The 27745-nt window shown below is 37.0% G+C and overlaps 1 protein-coding gene across 6 annotated transcripts in view; it reads right to left on the bottom strand.

Moving 5' to 3' along the window:
* Positions 1 to 27745, bottom strand: part of Lrrc4c (leucine rich repeat containing 4C) — a 1368573-nt gene that overhangs the window by 286820 nt on the left and 1054008 nt on the right. Inside the window, exon 7 of one of the 6 annotated variants that reach the window (XM_087651931.1) lies at positions 9043 to 9160. The gene's annotated coding sequence lies outside the window, so the exon portion shown is untranslated. 6 annotated transcript variants of the gene reach the window in all.

The following is a 27745-nucleotide window of genomic DNA, read 5'->3' as shown; positions in this document are numbered from 1 at the left end:
TTTTCCATACCATCAATTATTTTTTTAAACTCAGCTGCAAATAGATAATCAAGGGAGGAAGAAATAGAGTCAACCAGAAACTATGTTTCCACGAAGGCCCTCAGTGGAATGATGTATTCAATAGAATAAACTAGTTCCCTGATGGAAGAAATTAGACACTGTGATCTGAGAATTTGGGCTGAGTTTGATTTCACAATTTAGTCGTAACAGAGTTAAAATATTACAATACAAAATATATACTTAAAATATTAAAGCACTTTGCTATTCTTCTTTTAGCAGATACCTAGGATTTTATTTAAGAAAAATTTGTTCTTTACATTTACATCTCCAGAATCTGGAAGCTTAGTACTTTAGTGACAGCCTATTCATGCCTTACCAGTTTCATCTCAAACATTTTGGTCAAATTCCATAGGGAAGAGAGCTTGGTCAAGCTATAACCTTTATAACATATTATCTCACTTAAAATTTAAAAATCAGACTACATCTCTAACAAAACTGTAGACTCCATGTTTATAAAGGGTAATTTTAAAGTCACTATACTACTAACTAACATTTTTAAATGCACAATAAAGCAGGAAATAAGTATAGTAAGTAGTTACATGAGCCAGTTGATTGAAATGCCAAAGTATCTCTCATTTATTTGTAAGTAATTAGAAACAAACTTTATAATGGCATATTATGACATGTAAAAACAGAAGACATTAAAATCTCAGAAATTATACAGAATAAAAATAGGATGTATATGTAGCTTGTGTGCCTCAATTGGAAGAAGCCATATTTTAGTGTTCAGACCCATCTAAAGTGTCTCCTGAATCAATGTAGTCTGTATCAACACTTTAGTAATATTTTCCACATAAATATAGCAAAATTTTAAATTCTAAAATTTTATTGAACTCGAAATGATTTCTAAAGTCAGAGAAATATAACACAGTAATAACAAAGCCAGACATGTTCTAATACTTAACTTTACATCACCAATTTACCACAAATGAAATCACATAATGCAGGGAGAAAGCCTGACATCGTTAAGACTAAGGCAGGAAAAACAGTCTAGAAATATATTTATCAACTGTGATTTGACAATCATGCCAAAACAGAGCATATGAGAACAATGAATATTCTCTTCAGTAAATGGGATTGGAATAATTAGAAACCTACATAGAGGATTATAACAGGATTGATCTCTGATACTATGCACACATATCAACATGGAATAGATTCAATGTATTGGAAAAGGATCATAATTCAGAAATCCAGAACATTGTTACGGCAAAAATAAATTGTTGGAGAAGAAATCTCAGATGTTGAGGTACCAAAAGGGAGAAGGAAATGATACACTAAACAAAAAAACAAGACAAAAATGCAGAAATAAGCATGCAGTCACTACTATAAAAGAACAACATGTGAATGCTTCACTCCTTCTTTAAATGAGGAAAAAGAATACCCTTGGCAGGGAAGGGAGAGGCAAAGATTAAAACAGAGACTGAAGGAACACCCATTCAGAGCCTGCCCCACATGTGGCCCATACATATACAGCCACCCAATTAGACAAGATGGATGAAGCAAAGAAGTGCAGACCGACAGGAGCCGGATGTAGATCGCTCCTGAGAGACACAGCCAGAATACAGCAAATATAGAGGCGAATGCCAGCAGCAAACCACTGAACTGAGAATAGGTCCCCTATTGAAGGAATCAGAGAAAGAACTGGAAGAGCTTGAAGGGGCTCGAGACCCCAAAAGTACAACAATGTCAAGCAACCAGAGCTTCCAGGGACTAAGCCACTACCTAAAGACTATACATGGACTGACCCTGGACTCTGACCCCATAGGTAGCAATGAATATCCTAGTAAGAGCACCAGTGGAAGGGGAAGCCCTGGGTCCTGCTAAGACTGAACCCCCAGTGAACTAGTCTATGGGGGGAGGGCGGCAATGGGGGGAGGGTTGGGAGGGGAACACCCATAAGGAAGGGGAAGGGGGAGGGGGATGTTTGCCCGGAAACCGGGAAAGGGAATAACACTCGAAATGTATATAAGAAATACTCAAGTTAATAAAAAAAAAAAAAAAAAAAAGAACAACATGAAAAAGTGGGAGGATTTGACAGCCAATATCTGAAAATGATGCTTTTGTTTTTGTTTGTTAATTTCTTTGTTTTATATTTGTTTTTTGTTTTTCTTTTTTTGTTGTTGTTTTTGCTTTTCTGTTTGCATAATGGATGTTCAGAGAAAAGAAGTAAGTGATTGGGGTAGTATGGTGGTCGTTCGTAAAAATGATAGCAAATTTGTGAAAGTGGGAACCTACAGTTCTCAATACTGAGCTAAATTCAGCAATCTAGGTGTTGCCTTTCCAGTTTAGATCAAGGAGAAATGTCATCTCTTTGGCTTTAGAGATAATTTTATTGTTAATTTAGTCTAAGTCTAATTAGATTTCTTGGCAACCACATTTCACAGTTGATTCTTATTATACCCATGAGAAAATATCACCTCTATGTCTCTTTGAATGTGTTGCAGTTAAAGCATATAAGTGTACCTGATTCATGCAAGGCTTTCTTTTTGCTTTCTTATTTGTGTCCCATGACTCAGAAGTTACAATTACAAGCCACATTTAAAGTCGACAAGCAGGATGGTATTTTTCTGCTATAATAAAATGTCAGTATCCCCATTTTGTATGCATGAAAAAGTAAATTAATCATATTGACTTATTATATTATTTTACTACATAGTTTTTAAAAATTTTATTGTTGAGCATCTTGCACATTAAGACATAATAAAATGAGAAGCAAATTGTTACTGGAGGAACTCACAAAAGTCAAAGATGTTTATGTTTTGAGGACTTGCATTCACGGGCTGTGATTTTAGAGCTTTCTCTAATTGCACAGTTATGCTTTAATGTAGTAAAAAAATTTCCCCAGATTATAGGATGGAACTAAACATATCAAAAATGTTTGCCATTAAAGAAAAATTTCATTTGTGTTTTCAACAACAGCATCCCATTTCCATGGGTGCAGATATACATATGCCTCTCCTCTTTCAATATGTGCTCCTCTGTCTCTGTCTCTGTCTCTGTCTCTGTCTCTGTCTCTGTCTCTGTCTCTGTCTCTGCCTCTGTCTCTGTCTCTGTCTCTGTCTCTCTCTCTCTCTCTCTGTGTGTGTGTGTGTGTGTGTGTGTGTGTGTGTGTGTGTGTGTGTGTGAATGTGCATGTACTTGTGGCTGTACTCATATCATACATTTACAGGTCAAATGAAACTTTGCTGGATTCATTTATCTTCTTCCGATATGTGGTTCTAGGGCTAGCACCCATGTCCTCAGAATTATAAGCAAGCACCCTTACTTTCTGAACCAACTCTCCTGCCTCATTATTAACGATTTCTACTGGCTTCTTTATTATAATTTTTGCTTCAAACTTAGAGTGCCAAATGGGTTATGTGGACTATAAATATTGAATATTTAAAAATCATACAAATTAGTTCCAGTATATCCTCCATATGAAACCATAAGACAAAACATTTTTGTAACTACTGTAGATTTTCTAAAGGAATAATTTAAGTTCTCTGTAACTGTGGCTATAAAACATAGCTTATATATCACCTTAGAGTGAGTGCTTACTACCCATATGACTGTTTCTCCAGTGATGCAAAGATTATTAGCAAAGTTGGTAAAGCTATAACTGCAGCAATAATGGAACAATGGTAGCTTGAGTTTGTGGTGCTATCCTGTGGACTAGAATTATACCAAATATTTTATATATTGCATTTAATGCTTTCAACACCACTATGAATTTAATTACAATCGTTTTCTAATTTTACAGGTGAGAAAATAGATTTACTGAGTTGTATATTTTTTCAAGATCACAAATATGCAAAAACTACTGAGTTTTAGGATATTTAACTTGGTTATTCATTGGCAAAGTGAAAAAAAAAGCAGGCAAACAAACAAAAACCCTTATTGTTCTACAGTAGCATATCCATTTTGATACTTAATTTAGGGAATTTGTTATTTTTTTGTTAATCATAGAAAATCACTTTTATGTTGCTTCTCTACCCAGGCCAGATCAGAAGGACACTATACCCTCACACATCCCAGAGTCTGCCTGTCTGCCAGGAGGTCTACATAGACCAGGGACATCAGTGAGACTCCTTCCCAAATACCCACTGTAACTGTGACATCCACAGAGCCTTATCCTCCCTCCCCCTGCCCATCTTTATCTTCCTTCTAGTCTGCTTCTTCACCTGGGCCAGATACCCTCACACATCCTACAAACTGCTTATCTCAGGATATATGTAGTCGACCAGGAGACAGCCTCCCAGTCTCCTTGGATGTCTCCAGTAAACAGGGAGAGAGGAGGTCTGTTATATCGAGATACACTGAAGTCCTGCCTTAACCAGGGTCACAGCCTTTCTGGTTTGTACCCCCATGAGCAACTGGGGCAGATCCTGCCCTGTAAACCAAAGCTTGCCTGGTTCCCAGGAGGTTTGCCCTATCTAGGAACACAGGTCTGTACCAACCTGGGAAAAAGGAGGCCTGCTTTAACTAGATTCACAGGAACTCCCCAACCCACCCTTAACCAAAGACCACACTACCAGACTTCTAGCAGGCCTGATCTAACATAAAACTCTACCAGCCTCCTAGGCAGGTAGACACATAGGTCAGTTAGCACCAGAGGTAACAAGATTGTGAAAGGCAAGTACAAAAACATAAGCAACAGAAGACAATGCAACTTTGCACCATTAGAACCCACTTCTCCCACCACAGCAAACTGTGGATATCTAACACACTTGAAATACAAAATGCTGATCTAATAACCCATCTCATGAAGATCATCGAGGCCTTTAAGGAGGATATAAATAGAGCCTTTAAAGAAATACAGGAAAACCCAGACAAACAGGTAGAAGCCATTAAAGAGGAAACAAATAAAATCCTTAAAGAAATATAGGAAAATATAATCATGCAGTTGAAGGAATTGAACAAACTTGTTCAAGACCTAAAAATATAGATAGAAACAATAAAGAAAACACAAATGAGGGCAACCTCCAGAAAAGGACAACTTAGGAAAGATGCAAGCATCACCAGTGGAATACAAGAGACAGAAGAAAGAATCTCAGGAGTAGAACATACCATAGAAGATATTGTCATATTGGTCAAAGAACATACAAAGTGTAAAACGTTCCTAACCCAAAATATTGAGAAAATTCAGGACATAATGAAAAGAGGAAACATAAGAATGCTAGGAATAGAAGAGGGTAAAGCTTCCCAGCTAAAAGATCCAGAAAACATCTTCAATAAGATTGTAGACGAAAACTTCCCTAACTAAAATAGAGAAATGAACATAGATGTGCGAGGAGCCTTGTACAAATAGATTGGACAGGAAAATAAAATCCTCTTGTCACGTAATAATCAAAACACTGAATGTACAGAATAAAGAAAATACTAAGCTATAAGAGATTTAGACCAAGTAAGATATAAAGGCAAACCCATCAGAATTATACCAGACTTCTCGACAGAGACTCTAAAAGCTAGAAGATCTTGGACAGATGTCATCAAGATCCTCAGAGAACACAAATGCCAGCACAGGACACTATACCCAGCAAAATTCACAACCACCATAGATGGAGAAACCAATATATGCCTTGACAATACCAAATCAACACAATATCTTTCTACTAATCCAGCCCTATCGAGGTTAGTTGAAGTTACAAGGATGGTAACTAGACCCAAGAAAACACAAGAATTAAAGTTTTTGCAACAAACCCAAAATAAGAGAATCGCACACACATAATACCACCTCCCACAACAAAAGTAAGAGTAACCAACAGTCATTGGTATTAAATATATCTCAACATCAATTGACTCAATTCTTAATAAAAAGTACAGGTTAATAGACTGGATACATAAACAGAATCCAGCATAGTGCTGCGTACAAGAAACAACTCAGTGACAAAGAGAAACACTACCTCAGATTAAAGGACTGGAAAAACATTTTCCATGCAAATCATCCCAAGAAACAAATTACAGTAGTTATTCTAATAATGAATAAAATTTACTTTCAACCAAAGATTGTCAAAGGAAATGAGGAAGGACACTTCATATTAATCAAAGGAAAGTTCCAAGAGAAAGTCTCAATTCTGAAAAATCTGTTTACCAAATGCAAGTCACATTTCTAAAAATTCTGTTCCCCAAAATACTGTTTACCCACATCAGTAAAAGAAACTTTAGTAAAGCTCAAAGTGCACATTGAAACTCAAGTGTAGGGACTGGGTTACCAACCCATAGTTGAAATTCTGACCCAGAATTGTTACTGTCTAAAAGAACTGTGGGGACAATGATGGAGAAAAGATTGAATGAAGGTGGCCCAGTGACCAGCCCAACTTGGACCCATCTCATGGTGGGGCACCAAGGCCTGACACTGTTACTGATGCAGGGATGTGCTTTAAGAGGAGCCTAACGTGGCTGTTCTCTGAAAGGCCCTATCAGCAGCTGACTGAGACAGATATTGACACATATACTCAACCACTGGACTAAAGTTGGAGATCCCTTTGGTCGAATTAGGAGTATTGAAGACCCTATAGGATAGGGTGACCTGATAGGAGGACCTGCAGTCTCAATTTACTAGGAACCCTGGGAACTCTCGTAGACTGAGCCTCCAGACAAGCAGCACACATGAGAGTGTCTGAGGCCCTGGGCACAAGTAGAACAGACAACTGCCTCGTCTGGCCTCAGTGGATAAAGATGTTCCTAATCCTTGAGAGACTTGAGGCACAATGGAAGGGGATGCCTCATAGTCGTTGTGGTGGTGGTAAATGGGGAGCACCCTCTCTCTCTCTCTGTAGGACTGTGAGAGGGTGGACTAGGAGGAGGAGCAATGTCTGGTACATAAATAAATAAAATAAGGTTTTTTTAAAAAAAGAAGTAGAACTGGAAAAAATGACTTCAACGTATAGTGTATTTTTAAACAAAATGTCATTTTTGTTGAATAATCCCTGTAATACAATAATACAAATGTCAATGATAATACACATGAAACACTTCTAGCAAATAATAACCATTCCCTTTAAAGAGTAGAAAACACAATAGGATATGACATTCGGAATCCTGAAAATTACAAATAATAAATTATTACTGTATTGATCATAAGACTGCCAACCGCCTAGTGAACATGACTCTCCACTCAGTTGTATGGGCTCAAAACTTTTCCATTCCTATATGCTATGATTTATCAATTGTAACTCTGACAGAACAATTAGTTGTGTCTTTGCTTCTCCAATTACTTCCAAATTGTGGAGCTTGTCTTACCCTTCATCTTATGCCTTTTTCCTTTGATTTTTCTAAGAATATAACTTTTTTGATGTATAATTTTTAGTAGTAAAGAACATCTGTTATGCATCCTGTTATAAGCCTACAAATTTTGGCTCTTGCATGGCTTTGTCTTTCCTAAAACAATTTTACTCTGACATTGGGTTAATACAATAATATCAACTACTATGTTATGTTACACTAAATGGTAAGATTATATATATATATATATATATGTATGTATATATATATATATATCATAGAAACTATTTCCCAGAGAAAAATATCACCTTTTATTTTTATATTCATGATAAATGGCTTCATTGGCTATAATTTTTTATGCATGACACTCCAGTTTCTTGACATACAGTTCCAATTAGCCCTTGTACTCATATTTAATCTTGACTCCAACTCAACTAGGTCCAACACCTACTTACACAAAATTTGTCTAGACAATGAACCAGTTTAAAAAGAAAAAAGAAGGAAAGAAAGTGTAGTGTGTGTGTGTGTGTGTGTGTGTGTGTGTGTGTGTGTGTGTGAGAGAGAGAGAGAGAGAGAGAGAGAGAGAGAAACAGTAATAGACTATTTGCCTTTCAGCCAAATGAAATATAGTATGATTAGCAGAATTGCAAGTAAGTATCCATATAAGAGTGTAGAGCATGACACACAGCTGGAAGAGAAGGGATTAATTTCTTCATTCAAGACTTTTAGAAATAAAGAAAACAGCATGGCATAGCAGTGTGCATACTGTGCTGTGTGGTAAAGAAGTGGTTTTTATACAGGCTCTGCTACTGAAAGAGAAGAAGAGTGGGACCTTGAATACACTATTTACACTGAACAGTGTGCAACTGTATTATGTGCCTGACCTGGGGTTTTACCACAGCTACTCTATCTTCCAAAAATTGTGTCTTTAAGCAAGCCTTTACTACAAGTGTATAATTAATGAGAACATAACATCCTTAAAGATCTGTGTAACATTTAATTTTTGTGTCCATTGTAACATGTAAACAATCTCTAACAGATATATGAAAGGTATATTTACAACTGAGTGCCGGGTTGAAGGCAAAGAAAAAGGTCAATGGATGGAAATCTAATTATCTCTTGATACTAACTTTATTGATTGGCTTCTTAAAGAAAGGAATGATAGTTTTATTTCATTCTTTGCTCTTAATGAATATAAAAAATACACTTAGAAATTAATCAGCCACGCCAATGGTAGAAAAAAATGTTCAAAATTTAATCTTAACCCCAAAACCATTAGTTTCTATTTAAATAACAACTATACTTGTAAAAATAAACACATTTCTAATATTTCTGTTATGTTTAGTATCTGTGGTGAGATCTCTAAACTTGTCTTTTCATTTTAGTTGATAAAAAAGTTAGATTAAAAATATTTACACATGATACATATCTGTACGTTATGAACAAAAGGTAACTATATATATGGTTGTTTGTTTGTTTGTTTTCTTTAAATCATGTTATTAAGAAATGACTCCAGTGGAGAGAGGAAAGGACCTGGGTGGGAAAAGGGACAGGGAAGGGAAGAGGGTATTGACCAGGTATTAGGTGGGGGAAACATGACTGAAGCCCTGAGGACCAGCAGAAAGAATGGAAACAGGCAACCTCTGGAGGTAGGAGGTGGGGGGACCCTCTAGAATGTATCAGAGACCTGGAAGGTAAGAGACTCTGAGGACTAAACGGAGGGACCTTAGATGAAATGCCCTATAGAGGGGAGAAGGAACTTGTGGAGCCTACCACCAATAGTGAAACAGGTCATCAAGTGGAGGAATTGGGTTGCCATGCCACAGTCAAAAACTCTGAGCCAGAATTTTTCTTGTCTGAAAGAACTTCAGGGACAAAATTGGAGAAGAGCCTGAGGAAAAGGAGAGGCACAAATTAGGATCCAGGTCAAAGGGAGGCCCCAAGGCTTGACACTATTACTGAAGCTATTGAGTACCTACAAAGAGGGGCTCTATCATGACTGCCCTCTGAACTACCCAACAAGCAGCTGAAAGAGTCAGTTGCAGATATTTACACCCAAATATTAGATAAGCTGGTGACCCCTGTGGTTGGATGAGGGAAAAGCTGGAAAAAGCTGAGGAGGAGGGTGACTCTATAAGAAAACCAACAGTCTCAACTAACCTAGACCCTGGGAATTATCAGATACTGAGCCACCAACCAGGCAGCATAAACCAGCTCATATGAGGTCCCCAATACATGCCGCAGAGGGCTCTCGGGTGTGGATTCAGTCAGAGAAGGTGCACCTAACCCTCAGGAGACTGGAAGGCCCAGGAAGTGGGGAGATCTGGTGATATGGTGGTTGTGGGAGGGACAATCTTGTGCAGACAGGGGAAGGGAGGTTTGAAGTGTGGGATATGGAACAGTCAGAGGGTGGACTGGGAAGAGTATAAAATATAGACTGTTAAAAAAAGGGAAAAAAAGAAATCATTCATGGTAACACTGGACTAGGAAATTAATATTTAAATGAATAGCATTTTTGAAAAAGAATGTTGAATTACACAATATTTTTCATCCTGTATTTAGTTATGAAGATCATAGCAATTTCATTAGTTCCTCTATTTTAGGTCATAGTAGTACAGGAAGAGTATCAGTTTTTAATTGTTTACAGGGATAATTATGAGTCATCTTAAATTTGGACTCATTACAAATAAATAAAAGTCATTGTAGGTCACCAGATATAGTATTGGTTGGCTTATCAGCAATGATATATTACTAAAATGAATTAACATTTATAGAAAAAAGAAAATAGCAATAATTGGTCAATAGTTTTGAAATAATTTAATGACATGTTATCTTTTTGTGTGACTAGCAGAATAAGATTTGTAAATAGAGAAATGTATTTCCCTTATTGAGGATAATAATGGATCAAAAAAAATCTATTATTAATCAAGTGGCAAATTTCTTCTCCATGAACATAACTTGAATGTTGATGGAAAGGCAAGAAGAGAGTAGATGGTTGAGGAAAAATGAGTGTCACATTCATTTATTCATTTTTAACAAAGTTTTCATGAACTAGAAACAGTCATCAGCAGATAAAATGCAATCTCAGGAAGTAGAAAAATTCCTACAAATGGACCTTAACTCCTGACATTAGTTTAAAGGAATCCCTTAATTTTTTGGTCATGAAAATTTCATACTTTGAATACATTGTATTATTTATTATATGTTTAAATTTAACAAAAATTCTCAACCAAAGAAATTAATAGAGGTTATTGTGGTCAACAGTTTGTGGTTCCTATCCACCATGGGAAGCCATTCAGTGTGGCAGTAGCTTTTCCTGCCTTGGTCAAATTGTAACTTATATGATGAGTCAGAGTGAAGGGTAGTACATTCCACTTCCTTACTGCTTATACTTAAAACCCAATCCAAACACACTGGAAAGTGCCGCCTACTTCATATATCATTTAAACTAGATAAAAAAAAATCCCTCACAGACATAACTATAGGCTAATCAATGAGGTATATCCAGAGATGTGTCTACTTGAATATTGCAAATCTAGCCAAGTTCAAGTATAATATTAAAATTTCATGCACTAATGAATTATATTTATTTATATGAAAAACACATATATTGAAGGAGAATTAACAGTGTACTTTCCTTTTCTTTTATTCGATATTTTCTTTATTTACATTTCTTTTTTTTGAATTTTTTTTTCTTTTTTTTTTTTATTAACTTGAGTATTTCTTATATACATTTCAAGTGTTATTCCCTTTCCCGGTTTCCGGGCAAACATCCCCCTCCCCCTCCCTTTCCTTATGGGTGTTCCCCTCCCAACCCTCCCCCCATTGCCGCCCTCCCCCCATAGTCTAGTTCACTGGGGGTTCAGTCTTAGCAGGACCCAGGGCTTCCCCTTCCACTGGTGCTCTTACTAGGATATTCATTGCTACCTATGAGGTCAGAGTCCAGGGTCAGTCCATGTATAGTCTTTAGGTAGTGGCTTAGTCCCTGGAAGCTCTGGCTGCTTGACATTGTTGTACTTTTGGGGTCTCGAGCCCCTTCAAGCTCTTCCAGTTCTTTCTCTGATTCCTTCAACGGGGGACCTATTCTCAGTTCAGTGGTTTGCTGCTGGCATTCGCCTCTGTATTTGCTGTATTCTGGCTGTGTCTCTCAGGAGCGATCTACATCCGGCTCCTGTCGGTCTGCACTTCTTTGCTTCATCCATCTTGTCCAATTGGGTGGCTGTATATGTATGGGCCACATGTGGGGCAGGCTCTGAATGGGTGTTCCTTCAGTCTCTGTTTTAATCTTTGCCTCTCCCTTCCCTGCCAAGGGTATTCTTTTTCCTCATTTAAAGAAGGAGTGAAGCATTCACATTTTGATCATCCGTCTTGAGTTTCGTTTGTTCTAGGGATCTAGGGTAATTCACGCATTTGGGCTAATAGCCACTTATCAATGAGTGCATACCATGTATGTCTTTCTGTGATTGGGTTAGCTCACTCAGGATGATATTTTCCAGTTCCAACCATTTGCCTACGAATTTCATAAACTCGTTTTTTTTTGATAGCTGAGTAATATTCCATTGTGTAGATATACCACATTTTCTGTATCCATTCCTCTGTTGAAGGGCATCTGGGTTCTTTCCATTTTCTGGCTATTATAAATAAGGCTGCGATGAACATAGTGGAGCACGTGTCTCTTTTGTATGTTGAGGAATCTTTTGGGTATATACCCAAGAGAGGTATAGCTGGATCCTCAGGCAGTTCAATGTCCAATTTTCTGAGGAACCTCCAGACTGATTTCCAGAATGGTTTTACCAGTCTGCAATCCCAACAACAATGGAGGAGTGTTCCTCTTTCTCCACATCCTCGCCAGCATCTGCTGTCCCCTGAGTTTTTGATCTTAGCCATTCTCACTGGTGTGAGGTGAAATCTCAGGGTTGTTTTGATTTGCATTTCCCTTATGACTAAAGATGTTGAACATTTCTTTAGGTGTTTCTCAGCCATTCGTCATTCCTCAGCTGTGAATTCTTTGTTTAGCTCTGAACCCCATTTTTTAATAGGGTTATTTGTTTCCCTGCGGTCTAACTTCTTGAGTTCTTTGTATATTTTGGATATAAGGCCTCTATCTGTTGTAGGATTGGTAAAGATCTTTTCCCAATCTGTTGGTTGCCGTTTTGTCCTAACCACAGTGTCCTTTGCCTTACAGAAGCTTTGCAGTTTTATGAGATCCCATTTGTCGATTCTTGATCTTAGAGCATAAGCCATTGGTGTGTTGTTCAGGAAATTTTTTCCAGTGCCCATGTGTTCCAGATGCTTCCCTAGTTTTTCTTCTATTAGTTTGAGTGTGTCTGGTTTGATGTGGAGGTCCTTGATCCACTTGGACTTAAGCTTTGTACAGGGTGATAAGGATGGATTGATCTGCATTCTTCTACATGTTGCCCTCCAGTTGAACCAGCACCATTTGCTGAAAATGCTATCTTTTTTCCATTGGATGGTTTTGGCTCCTTTGTCAAAAATCAAGTGACCATTTACATTTCAAATGTTATCTCCTTTCCCTTTCCCCCTCAGGCAAACCCCTAACCCTTCCCTCCTCATCCAGCTTCTATGAGGATGCTCCATAACCCACATATCCACTCCTTCCTTCCTGCCCTGGGGGAGAGGGGATTTCCCCTATACTGGAGCATCCACTCTTCACAAGACCAAGGGCCTCTCCTCCCACTGATGCTCAACAAGGCCACCCTCTGCTACGTATGCAGCTGGAGCCATGGAAACTCTGGGATGTCTGGCTGGTGGATATGGTTGTTCTTCCTATGGGGTTTCAAAAGCCCTCAGCTACCTCAGTCTTTTCTGAAATGCCTCTATTGGGGACCCCATTCTCATTCTAATGCTTGGCTGCAAGGATCTACCTCTGTATTTGTCAGGTTCTGGTAGAGCATCTCAGGTGACAGCTACATCAGGTGCTTGTCAGTAAACCCTTCTTGGAAACTGCAACAGTGTGTGGGTTTGGAGTCTGTATATGGGATGGATCTCCAGGTAGGGCAGTCTCGGGTTGGCCTTTCCTTCAGTCTCTGCTCCCTATTTTGTCTCTGTGTTTAATCCTATGAGTATTTTGTTCCGCCTTCTAAGAATGACTAAAGCATCCAAACTTTGGTCTTCTGTCTTCTTGAAATTCATGTAAGCTGTAAATTGTATCTTGGGTATTCCAAGCTTTTGGGATAATATCCACTTCTGAATGAGTGCATACCATGTGTGTTTTTTTATGATTGGGTTACGTCACTCAGGATGATATTTTCTAGTTCCATCCATTTGCCTAAGAATTCTATGTAGTCATTTTTTTTAAATAGCTGAGTAGTACTCCACTGTGTAATTGGCTGTAGGATTGATAAATATCTTTCCCTAATCTGTTGGTTGCCATTTTGTCCTAGTGAAAGTGTTCTTAGAATTATAAAAGCTTTGCAGTTTTATGAGGTACCATTTGTTGCTTCTTGATCTTAGAGCATAAGACACTGGTATTCTGTTCAGGAAATATACCCCTGTGCCCATGTATTCAAGGCTCTTCCTCACTTCCTTTTCTATTAGTTTCAGTGTATCTGGTTTTATGTGGAGGTCCTTGATGCACTTGGACTTGAGCTTTGTACAAGGTAATAAGAGCAGATCAATTTGTATTCTTCTCCAGTTGAACCAGCACCATTTGTTGAAAATGCTATCTTTTGTCCACTGGGTGGTTTTAGTTCCTTTGCCAAAGATCAAGGGACCAAGGTATATGGGTTAATTTCTGAGTCTTCTATTCTGTTGAGCTACCTGCCTGTCTCTTTATCAATACCATACAGTTTTTATCACTACTACTCTGTATTACAGCTTGAGGTCAGGGATAGTGTTTCCCCCAGAATTTCTTTTATTTTTGAGGATAGTTTTCACTATGCTGGGTTTTTTGTTATTCCAAATGAATTTGGAAACTGATCTTTCATATCTATAAAAAATTGAGTTGGGCTTTTGATGGGGATTGCATTGAATCTGTAGATTGCTTTTTGAGGTGGATATTTTTACTATATTAATCCTGCCAATCCATAAGCATGGGAGATCTCTTCATCATCTGAGATCTTCTTCGATTCCTTCAAAGAAGACTTAATACCAATGCTCTTCGAACTGTTCCACAAAATACAAACAGAAGGAACACTACCCAACTCATTCTATGAAGCCACAATTATGCTTATACCTAAACCACACAAAAAGTCCACAAAGAAAGAGAACTTCAGACCAATTTCCCTCATACATATCGATGTGAAAATACTCAAAAAATTCTCACAGACCGAATCCAAGTACACATCAAAGTGGTCATCCATCATGATCAAGTAGCCTTTATCCCAGTGATGCAAGAATGGTTCAATATACTGAAATCCAGCAAAGCAATCCACTGTATAAACAAACTCAAAAACAAAATCACATGATCATCTTTTTTAGATGCTGAGAGAACATTTGATTAAACTCACCACCCTTTCATAATAAAAATCTTGGAAAGATATGGAACTCAAGGCCCATTCCTACACATAGTAAAAGCAACATACAGCAAACCAGAAGCCAACATCAAACTAAATGGGGAAAATTTTGAAGCAATCCCACTAAAATCAGGGACTAGACAAGGCTGCCCACTCTCTTTATACCTATTCAACATAGTACTTGAAATCCTAGCCAGAGCAATAAGACAACAAAAGGAGGTGAAAGGTATAATAATTGGAAAAGATAAACTCAAAATATCACTATTTGCAGATGATATGATAGTATACTTAAGTGCCCCCAAAAATTTCACCACAGAACTCCTACATCTGATAAACAACTTCAGCAAAGTGGCTGGATATAAAATTAACTCAAACAAATCAGTAGCCTTCCTCTACTCAAAGGATAAACAAGCTAAGAAAGACATTAGGGAAAAGATATCCTTCACAATAGTCACAAATAATATAATATACCTTGGGGCGACTCTAACTAAGCAAGTGAAAAATCTATATGACAAGAACGTCAAGTCTTTAAGAAAGCGTGTACTTTTCTAAAAACAGAATTTTAGAAGTTATATGGCCTGTGTTGGAAAAAAATATTTTAACAGGTGGGGTGAGTTTCTGTGGTGAAAGGATTCTGCAATCACATAAATTCCTTGGGTTGTGAAAGTCTGAGGCTTGGTTGTTCTTCACCCTAAGCTTTTGATGTTCTTCATAACTTTCTCTGTGAGATGGTGTATTTTCTGTGGGGTATTCAATTGTGCAACACAACATATATGTGATCAGAAGAAATTATGTGACATGCTCCACTATGCATTGTGGTTGTAACTGTATATAGCATAGATATCAAGGGTCATACAGAATGCCACTATTCAATGAGACTTAAAAATGTCCGTGATGTATAACAACAATAATCTGGAAAATAGGTGACCTGGCAATGGACAAGATCATGAGACAAAACATTCTGTTCTATCCAGACTTGTGATTGTAGAAAGACAATAACAGTACTTAAGTGCACATGAACAGTCAAGAAACTATTATATCTTTATAATAGTCAAGAAACTATTATGTCTTTCTCATGTTCTCATATTACTTCTCTATGCCAACCAGTTACTCAAGGAAGGAAGATAGGGAAATCTATTTTTCTTCTTTTCAGTTCTTCCTTGGCAGTCAATAAGTCAAAATAGAGGTTGCTGACAGAATACAGGCACATCTAGGAGTAAAATTAAAATATCTCTCAGACTTGGGTAGTATTTGCATTGTTCTCATAGAAGTGAAATATAGCTGCATGTGTAAGTAGAAGAAAGTTGTAACCTTACCTCTATGAAAGTGCATATTACTCTTTTATATAGTTTTAATCACACATCAAAAAGCATTGGATAGAGAGGAATAGAGAGAGGGAAAACTGTAGTCAGGATATATTATATAAAAACAATGTTTTCAATTAAAAAAGAAAGAAATATGAATGAAAAATGTGTGCTTATAACTAAGATTTATTTTACTTCTTTAAGTTTACCTGAACAAGATTAAGTAAAATGCAAAAGGTACTAAAAATATTGAATGATGGTGGAAAAAACGTATTTATAAGACAATACACTGACAGTATATTAAACAAAAGGCCACATATTTATGTTTGCACTTAATTCATAAAGCAAAGCTATTTCTAAGAGTCTAAGGAAAATCTAATGTACCCTGAAATTTAGGAAGGAGTAGAGAATAAAGATGAAGTTGGGGGTCGGGGAAGATGGCAGGATGCTAATATTCCACACAGAGGTTAAGCTACAAATGTGGTAGAGGAAGAGGTAGAAATGTTTGGAAAAGACAGTTACCGGAAATGATGCCAGAGAACATTCTCTTTGCCTTCCTTCAACTGGAGGTGGGAAAATGACAGAGTGGAAATCAAGGTAGTAGGAGCAGCTGGGGACAAAGACAGCAAAAGTCACTAAGTATCCACTTACTATTATGTCACTGGCCATCCTCCAATGACTTACTGACATAAACTGTGTGGTTATTCCTTAAACAACCTAATGCAACTAGATGGCTTTCTCACTTAAACTACGATATATGAGACTAAAGGATTTTCCTTGGGCTATACAGTTTATAAAATGAGCACTACTTGTGTGTAGAACTAGAGTACAAGCCCAGGAGCAGGGAGTGTGGGTGGGGATTTCTTTCTGGGCAGTACTATGCTCTTCTCACAAAGACTACATGACAGGCTCTCAGTACTAGCTGAATGTAGGGAATCGGTGAGTCTGACTTTGCAAATATACTGTGTCCACCTGGCTTTAAATGAATTACACAATGTTCTGATATGGCTTCTGTATACATTGCAAATGAGTAGATGTCCATTTTCAAATGAACTGTTAAAAATAAAAAAGATTGTCTAACGACTTGTAATCCTAGCGCTCCAGAAACCCGAAGGCAAAAAGATGAGGAATTTAAAGTGAAGTAGGACTATACAGAAAGTACAAAGTGAGTTTGGGTAGTTAGAACAAGCCTAGCTCCCCCTTAGATGTGGGACTCAAATCGCCCAGAACACCAAGAAATATGAGCAAAACAGACGGAAAACTTCGTTTTTTTAACCAATGTAATCTTGACTGAAAGTTTCCTTTTGTTTGACTGTTTCTTCATATTTTTATATATTTCATTAAAATACAATGACACTACTTTCCTCTCCCATTTTCCTCTTCCATTTTCCCAGTTAACTTACCTTCAGTTACTTCCAGTTAAATTTTATTACTCTAGGGATCACTCAGAAAGAAATGATCTTAACTCACGAAATGTCTGCTCTTTAGCAAAATTGAAACCTGAAGCAAAAATGAATACTTTTCTGAAACCTCCAGATGTTCTGATGAACTTGTCCATTTATTCATTGTTTTGAAAATCTTTTCTGAGAAGGGAAGCATTGGCTGTAAAAGATCTCTAACTAAAATGATTATATGATATCCATTTCTAGAAATAGGAAGGGTCTGAGGGAATGAAATAGCTTATAGGTGTACTGCAAGTCAAACATGTCAAAAGGCTACTATGTTACATTCTGAAAGATGACTGAGATATTTAGCTATACCCTGGCGTCCTTCATGTGGAGCAACAGTGCCATCCACCTTTAATGCAATCCATCCACAGACTCACTTGATGACTTCTCATCCTTTGATTTTTTTTCCTGATGTAAGAACAAAGGCAGATGCTGAAAAACTTCCTACACAATGTAAGGTCTATTTCATCTGCTACTGCAAACAAATCTTGATGGACAGGAGAATATGTGGCTAAGAAGAAGAAGAAAAGTGTATTGATCAGCTCTGATAAGTGGCCTGAACTTCTCATGAAGAAGAAAAGGCTGGACCTATGGAACCTAGAGAAAGAAACACAGTGCCTCTAGAGCAGTGTTTGACTTTATCAATGTTCTAGCTACTATCCTTCCCTTTTGAAAGCGAGTGCCTTAGAGGGTTGAAGAGTAAAGGACCCTGACTAGGATTTATTATGTTAGGTAAGTTTCTTGGTGGACTGAAAAGTGAGCCATTAAGGCCAGAATGTTGGTCAGTTTCTAGTGATTCTCCTGTCTGAGTAAGATGAGTAAATCAATGAAATGAATTTGATTACTTAACTGTTTAGGAAGTCTAGAAAACAACAGAATGATGTGAATCAATAAACAGTAAACACAATCTAGATCCTGGAGTTATCCACCAAATTCAATGAATAAAACACTTTTGACTTAAAGAATTCAGTGAATTAGCCACAGTAAAAAAAAAAAATAATCAGAATATCTCAAGGAAACAGACTGGCCATAGAAATGCATCAGAGACTTTCAGAGTTAGAGAACTATGTCACCAGTTCCTTCAAGCTGCTGCTAGCCCATCTCTGGAGGGTAAGACACTCTTCTGACAGCCAACTTTGTCAAACAACTCCATAGTAGCCTTTCTCTAGCTTCCTTTGGCCATGATTTTGGTGTCAAGTTTGTCCAAATACCATAACAACAGCTACAAGGAGAGGACTCGGATTATATAAAACCCAAGAGAAAATGAAACTGCTGCATAAAAATGTGATGGGTGGTGTGTGTGTGTGTGTGTGTGTGTGTGTGTGTGTGTGTGTGTGTGAAGAATCAAGAGACTGGGTAGAATCGAGCCTCATTTATTTATTTATTTATTTATTTATTTAATTAATTTATTTATTTATTTATTTATTTATTTATTTATTTATTTATTTTGCCTTAGAACACTCTGCACCCTTAAGAATTGCCACCACTACTAGATATACCAATTCCAAGGGCCCAACATTAGTCATTTTCCAGAGTGGTCTGAACAGACTCCTTCCTTTAAAAGCATTAATGTTGAAATCAAGTGTTTAGGGCCTGAACTTCCACATGACAAACCTTATCAAAAAATTTTTGAGGTTGTGGATTTGAAAGCAGGAAGAACGTGTTGAAATGCTTTGAGCATTGAGAGAAATGATTCTCATGCCTCCTTTTAATAATTTCGACCACATTGTGTTACAGGGGCTCTCTGTGCTGAATATTCCACATGTATCTATTTATAGGTTACAAGGAGGGCTAGGGTCACAACTCAGGCCTTCATGCTGGTGCAGGCACAGCTCTTAGGTCTTGAGCCACTTCTCCATCTCGAGATGTACTAATTGTTAATATAATGCAATTCAACAAAGCTAATCAACACACCTAGCATCTCAAGTGTTTAATAGTTCTGTGATGAACATATCATCAAGTCACTTAGCAATAGCGAGATGCATAATACATATTTATTAGTTATATGCATCACCCTTGAAAACATTTTCTTCCTTTCAGGACCAAGCATTCTATTCAGTGTGCATTACCTCCTCATTCCCATAAATGCCACTTCCTGGTCATGCCACTCTCTGACTTAACTCTAGGAGTTTCACTGTTCAGGGTTCAATATATTAATAACAACATACTCTACTGTAATTACTTCACTAATGAAATATTCCTTAAACCATTTACTTTGTAAATGATGACTATTTGTTTTATACAGAATGTTTAGTATTCCACCATGGATAACTATCCGATTTACTTTGAAACTTTTACTCAATTTGAAGTGACAGTTTGAGAATGTAGGAATCAAAATTCAAAACGTTGACTTTTTTTTCACAGTACTTGTTCAAGAGGAAATGCCAGCACTTTTAAATATCATTTGTTCACACGATTATTGGTAACTTTTTTGGGCACTAAGTACACACTAATAATGTTGTGTAGAATACAGCATTTAATTTGGCACAATTACCCTATTGTCATTGTTATTATCGTCTTTCTAATCATCATGAAGTCATCCAAGCATTTAAACACATGCTCTAGCATTTAGTTCACAGATACCCAGTTAATTAGACAAATCCAGCAAGTGACACTCACAGTTAACTTGTAAATCTAATTGTAGTGTTGATCAGCTTGTCATACCACCCTCTACTCATGGTGTATCATTGTCCCAAATTAACTAAATACATTAAAGACTTAATAGGACCTCTGAAATCTTGGATTAACAACTGGGTTCAGATGAGCAAACCTAATGTTCTTATTTTAGTAATAGTTTTCTTAATAGGACTAGGAAGATGGGGTTAACTTGGAGGGTGTTATAGAAAACCTTTTGTCTCTAGGACAGTGCCACTGGGCTCTGGACCAAGGCAATAATGATCAAATGCCAGTCTGTATGACAGCTGTCTGGTGGCCTTTGTGATAATGCCTCCAGCCACTCACTTGTCTCCATCATCCCATGCTACATTCTGTGCCCGCTGCCATTTGTAATGACAGCCACAGCAAAAAGTGTGGCAGTTCAAATAGGCACTGGGACCCTTGGTGTCCATCATTCAAAGCCAGCACTTAAGCACTAATTTAATAAGAGCCCTACAACCAGTAGTAATTTCTTGCCAAATGAAGGGCCTTTCTCTGGTCCATCTGCCCCACTTATCGCCCCACAACTTTCCCATTTCCAATAGTGAGATTAAAATTTACCTTTGAATTAAACACAAGGTCAGATAAAATAAGTCGCTGTGAGCAGTCATTATATTTTCTGTCACTGGACCAATTAAGATTTCCAGCTGTCAGATTCTGATGCTGCAGCTCCATAAAAAACGACACTGAGATGCATTGATCTGTGTCAAAGCTGCTTCAGAGGGAAAATTGGACCCAAAATAATGATAATTGTCATAGGATGTCACACCATTAAAGGAAAACATAAAAAGCAAAATGCTGTGGAGAAACTGCAATGTCATCTTCCTGTGGAGGTGAAACTGAGCCACACGAAAGCCAGCATGCTCCTTCAGTGAGGCCCTGGCTGTGCGATGGAAACCCTCCCCAGTCACTAGCAAGGTGACTCCAGCCCAGCTCAACTAATTTGCTTTCAATTGGATATTCAGCACAAGCACATAGTTTAGTTCATGAAGTTAGGGATGAAGATAAGAATGACATTCACTGGAAAATAATTGAAAGGTAAAGAAAGTTATTCTAAGTACTCACTAATAAACAACTCTCTCTCTTTTCCTCTCTCTCTCTTTTGCACACACACACACACACACACACACACACACACACACACACACAAATAGAGTACTCCAAGGACACGTATGCTAAAAGATGTGCCCTGTCACTCCCTAATGGAATGAACAGGAGGCAGAAGTTAATGGGCTAGGGTGCATTGCTCAGATGTGATTGACATTCCAAAATGACCTTTAATGATTTATTAGTTCAGGTTCTTTAAAAGCAAGGGGAAGTATTTCACTTTCATTTCTCTAAATTTTGGATTAAGTTAGGAAAAAATACATTTATTTCTTGCAAGCATCCAGACCCGGGTTCATGTCTAGATAGGAGGTGTGGTACAGCTTTCTATTGGTTTTTTTCCACCCATCATTTCAGAATCATTTTCTTTAAAGTAAGAGGTTGAATATTAGAATTTTGCTCGTAAAAGTATTTATGAATAATGACTTTAATTATGAATAATGACTAAACAATACTTCAGCAAATCAAAGTCATCTTAACAAACTTTCAGCTGAACCCATGTTGATGCACATGAATTGAACTTCATGCTATTTTAGCCACAAAACTCAAACACCACTGTGGGACAATTCACAGTGTACCGGATATTTTTCAAGTGATTAGATAAATATCAATACTGAGTAATCAATGCTTTTGCAGAAGCTCAAATTCTATTTAAATGCCCAAGCATTTTATGTGTCAGTTTCATAGACAACCATAATTAAAGAGAAATTAATAAAAATTTAAATTAGCTATGTAAAAAAATAATTCATATTAAGACTTGCATCTTCTAATTATTTGAATAATATTGCTATTCCCAGTTTCTTCCAGCTGCATTTGGAAAAAGACGGTTGCTCTTACTAAACTCTTTATGTAGTAGGATCACCTTAAGGATTTATAATCTACTGTACTATGACTATTGCCAAATGCTAAACTTAAGGTTAACATATTGTTTAATTCATGTATATATTTAAGGCATTGGTAAAGAAAATATTGATGTGGATTACAATTTGAAGTGAATTCTCCCATGCGGCCTCATATTGTAAATGGTACATTGAATCAAGGAAAACTCTTTCAGGATTTTTTTTTTCAATTAAACAAGGGAATCATACATTTTTTTCCAGCGATTACTATAATGAAATAGGTTTTTTTTGTAAATTTTTGTCAAAAATTCATAAGAATTTTGCAAAAAAGTATCAAAAAAATTTAATGAAAATCAGTTTATTTTTAATATTAATTTGAGATGGCCATGTAATATTTAATTATTGCTTTAGCAAATTGATGCATATGTATGTATATAGTTTTTTATATGGCACTCTACATTTTTATAACCAGAAAGTTTATTAAAATATGTATTTGTTTATTTTCTTTGGGGCATTAAACTTAATTATTAGACATTTATGAGCAAAATCACTACTATAATAACAACATATTACGGGGCCTTACAACCCAGAAATATATGTGCATCATAGAGAGAAAAAGCATTGCCCTAGTTAACCTTTATATAAGTCCCTGAAACTTAAGTGGTCCTCATAGAAGTTGGAGTTGAGTAACCTAAAACATAATCGTTTAATAGACTAGTGCTTGCAAAGAGCATGAACTAACAAAGATCTCCTGATAGAGAGTGGGTTCAAATTTATTATTATATTTCCACGTGTTTTGCACATTAAAACACTAACCATATCCTTGACCTACTATAATCTGGCTTTTATAGGAGAAAAAGACATAATTAAGAGCTCTCTGCCTTCCAGTTAATGGTTATTTTTTTTCAGATCACATGAAATAAAGATTATTTTGTGTTTTTTCTAACAAATTTCTATGTAGCTATTTTGAAAAGAGATGAAAATGTTTCAGAAAATGTAAAAACATGAAATTTTGCACTATTTAAAATAATAACACTGAAAATCAAAACACCTAAGTCCTTGAGAGCAAACCAATCTAAACTATTCTATCTAACAACAAAATAACTGGGCCGGGCATGGAATGATGTCAGCCACATCTGCCTGGTTTGAATGCTATGTATTAGACAGTGCTAGTGAACTTTATTTGACCAATCATGGGGATTCTTTTAGAGAATTCACCTCCAATTGTTGATTGGTGGCAAAACTTTTCAAGTTGTTTATTTTGAGGCATTTTATATGTTATTTTTAATTTTAATATTGTCTGTTTGTTTTTAAAATGCAAAAACCATTGTAAAAGTAGATCCATAAAATGCACCTCCTTAAATAAGTATTCCAAGAAAGTCTGTGGTCGTGCTTTATGAACAGAATTCAGAAGATCCCTATAGCATTTATTTCCAAAGTATTATCAATATGTATGCTAAGATGCAAATTGGCAGGTCTTTGAAAACACCACATTCAGTAGAAAAATGTCACCTTTCTATGTGAGGAGAGGAGGGGGACTTAGACTGAAGCAGGTAAGTTCAATCATCTACAAACTAAATCTCAAGTGATGGTTAAAATTCAGTCATTACTCTTCCTTCCTGTTTCATAAAAGCAAGAATCTCAACCTTAGAATGGATAAAGAAGTTGTTGTTGTACATGTACCCAGTGATGTACCATCCAGTTGTTAAAGTAGTGACATCGTGCAATTTGCAGGCAAATGAATGGAAATAAAAAAGGTCATCCTGAGTGAGTTAACCTAACCCTAGAAAGACAGGCATGGTACATACTCACTTGTAAGTGTATATTAACTGTTAAGAAAGGATATTCATATTACAAACCACAGACTCGGATAAGATAGCTAAGAGTCTCAAGTTGGGAAGCCTGAATCTTCCTGGGAAGGGAAAAAAAGAATAGATTTTGCAAGTGTAATGGGGACAGGTGAGGATGGGACCAGGAGTGATCAGGTTAAGAGTGGAAGGGACTGAGGAAGAGAGTACTAAGAAAGACCACTAGAACAGAGGTGTATACTTGTGTTCAGGGTGTGATGTAGAAACCTAGGGTAGTGGAAACTCCCTTGAAGCTATGAAAGCGACCCTAGCAAAGAGTCCTAGTAAGAAGGGATATGGAGCCCAAACTGGCCATCTTCTATAAGTTGGCAAGGCTCCTAGCAGTGGGACTGGGACATCAACAGGGCCATAATATCATCACATGTGAACTGCCCTGCCTGCAAGTCTCTGCTCGGTCAACTGTGGCACAGAACTTGTGGGAGTGGCCAATCTATGACTGGCCCCACTTGAGTCCCAATCCAGGAAAGAAAAGCTCATTCCTGGCACTACCTGGATAGCCAGAAACCAGAGGTAAGAGCAAAAGATGACTTGCCAAAAAAAATAAAGTCAAATAAATTTTAATGATATTCTGCTATACTCATCGATTGGTACCTAGTCCATTTAGCACCATTATCAAGAAAGTAATGAGAGCAGAAACAGAAACCCATAACCAAACACTAGATGGAGCCAAGGGAATACCGCAGAAGTGGGGGAAGAAGGATTGTAGGAGGCATGGGGTACAGGACAGGAGAAGAACCAAGCCCATAGAATTAACTAAGCAAGGTTCCTAGAGGCTCAGAGTCGGAAGTGACAAATACAGAGCCTGTATGTGTCAAAGCTAGGTCCTCTGTATGAACTGTGTTGTTTTTTGTTATATAACTAGGTTTTATTTTTGGACTCCCAAGAATGGGAGTGTGGTTGTGGGGAGAGATGTTTCTCACTATTTATTGCCTGTGTTTGGGATCCTTTTCCTCCTATGTAGTTGCCTCACTGAACTCTGGTAAAATGGTATGTGTTCAGTCTTGGTTGATATTTCTGGGAGGTAAGTTTTGTATTTTGTTTGTTTGTTTGTTTTGGGAAAGACAGGACTTGATCTTGGGGAGAGAGGTGGTGATAGAGGGGGAAGGCACTGAGATAAGTGAAGGGAGGGGAAAGCAGTTAGAATGTAATCTGCAAACGAAAAAAGATTATACAGTGAAAGAAATCTCATACTTTTAAGTAGTAAAAGTACTTAAGATATGTCACAAAAACAATATTCATTGTTTCTTTCCACTTCCTCCTCATATATAACAGTAGAAACAGACATTATTTACACTGATGTGACATATCAAAGTGATAAAGAAAACTTGAGACTAAAATCCATAATAACATATGGGAATAGACTGGGATTGGGTACAGTCTAGAAATTCTGGGACAGATGGATAAATAAAGGAAGAAAGCATCAGTATACAAAAAGTGAAGTTAAATCATAAATTCCCAGAAAAAAATGACTTGTTTAAAGTTGGTTTGATACATTCTCACCCCTTAAATATTATTCAAAAAGAAAACCTAATACATATAAATAGTAAAACATCTAAAATATATTACATTGTTACTATTTAGAAAAATCTCATTCTTAAGAATTATACACTAATAAAACTAAAGTTTAGGTGGCTACTGAGGTATTTCAGAAGTTAAGAGCTATTGATATTCTCCTAGAAGACCCAAGTTCAGTTACAAACACTCATGTCAGGGCGTTCTAATTCTAGGGGAACAGATGCCTCTGGCCTCTGCAGGAACTTACCCTCTCATTAATAGCCACATGAAAACACACATACCTACATGTAATTAAACATAATAAAACTGAATATTAAAAAATAAATCTTAATTCAATGCCAATAAAAGCAGGATTAACCCAGCCAGGATTATTCTCAGAAAGTAATTTACAAACTCCCGGAAACCAATTGATTCTGGACTGTTATTGCATCCTCTTCCTAAGATGTTAGTTTGCATTCTTACTTTACACATGAATTTGTCACTCTGAGTTGGTATTGAGACATTTTATAATTACACAACTGTGATGGTTTTGCCCTAGTTGGGGCTTAAATTTGTCATATGACTTTGTCTTCAGTGAGCCTCAATTTTCTTAAGTTTAGAGTAAGTTAATTTAGAATAATTGACCTTAAACTTGTTTCTAGTTTCTGACTTAATACTTTAGAAAGTTACCAACAGGTGATAGTAGGACTCCCCAACCAACTAGGGTTAAAACCCTATGTTCAATGCAGCTGCTCTATATGTAAATGTTTCTTGTGAAAATTGTTCATTTTAATTTTTGTTTTGTTTTAAAGATTATATAATTACATCATCTACCCCTTCCCTTTCCTCCCTCCGAACACTGTAATATACCTCTTCTTTCTCTCTTTTTAATTCATGTTTTTGGTTTTCACTAATTGAGATCCCATGCAAGTATGTGTACACATTGATACGCATAAGTATAACATGATCAGTCTGTATAATGTTTCTGGATATATGTGTCAGGGTGAACTCTTTGATATTATATAACTCATTGGTGTACTCTTCCATGGAGAAGATTATTTTTCTCACTCTCAGCATTCCTTAGTTGCCTATAGTATTTTTGGTAGGATTGAGGCCTCATGGGCTTTCCCCCAATCCACCTGTCTGTCAGTGTTGCCCTTGTTCAGGTCATATGTTTGCAGCTAAATTGATGAAATTGATGATTTTATGACTCTGGTTTATTTTTTTCTCCAGTGGAGGAGATGTACTGAGAGGAGATCTAAAATTTAAGCAGGGAAAGAAAATCTAACTAAGAGTGGGAGAAAACAGGCTTAAATGCAAATGATCGCAAAGAGCTTCTCTCCCTATATATTATGATGGGCTTGAAGCAAGGAGTAGACTTCCTGCGGTCAAACTGCTCTCCTTAGTTAATAAATCGCTAATGAGTGCAAAGGACTGCTTTAAGTATGAAGGTTTTCAGAAGGTTCTTCTTAGAACACTTGTACTGCAGGCCAAAGAAGTGCAATTATGAAGGCAGTCGCACACCCCTTGCAGGAGGTTTCCTCTTGGAAATGAAGTTGAAAGCTCTCAGCAGGAGTGGAATGTACCTCCTCTGGCTTCCTAGTTGCTGAGCCCAGAGACTTGTAATGCTGAGAACTAAAGCCAGTTCTGTTTTATGTATAACCTTTTGTCTCAGAGCATGAGATCTAGACAGGAAGTCTGGTTCATTACTGCCAAGCTGACCTTGGACAAACACAGTCATCTATCTGAAACTTTGTGAAATGAGAATGGTTCAAAAAGAGTATGGATGGAATAACTTTTAGGAGCTTTTTCCTGCTGTTGCACTCTATGATTATAGTAACGCTTAATCAGTTAATCCCAGCTTTCTCCCATATGTATTATTTTTTGTTCACTCAAAAAGATTTCTGAGAAGCTCTGAGAATTTCTCTTGCCTAAACACCTTTCATCTCAGGTCTCTTTGCTCTACATCATGAACACTAAATTGAAGCCCACTGGCCACCACCCTTCATAGAATACAAGGTAAGTACTTGGGAAGTTAAGGACAAAGAAACCAGTGTACTAGTACACCCAGGTTAGAAGTACCATATTAAGATAAAATATCATAGCAAGAAAAGCTGAAATAGAAACTGATGTGTTTATTCACTAGGAATTATATTAGAAGATATGTTCTATACTAAGTCTGATTGGAGAATTAATTCCAGGGAATTTGGTTACATTACAAGAAATAAGACGGTGAATTGTGATATTGTTTGAAAAGAAGAGGTCCTGAGGAAGGCTCTGGTGAATCTC

The sequence above is a fragment of the Rattus norvegicus genome, chromosome 3 (assembly GCF_021556685.1).
Source record: "Rattus norvegicus strain SHRSP/BbbUtx chromosome 3, alternate assembly SHRSP_T2T, whole genome shotgun sequence".
NCBI classification, from domain to species: domain Eukaryota; kingdom Metazoa; phylum Chordata; class Mammalia; order Rodentia; family Muridae; genus Rattus; species Rattus norvegicus.
This window is presented reverse-complemented; position numbering and strand designations above follow the sequence as displayed.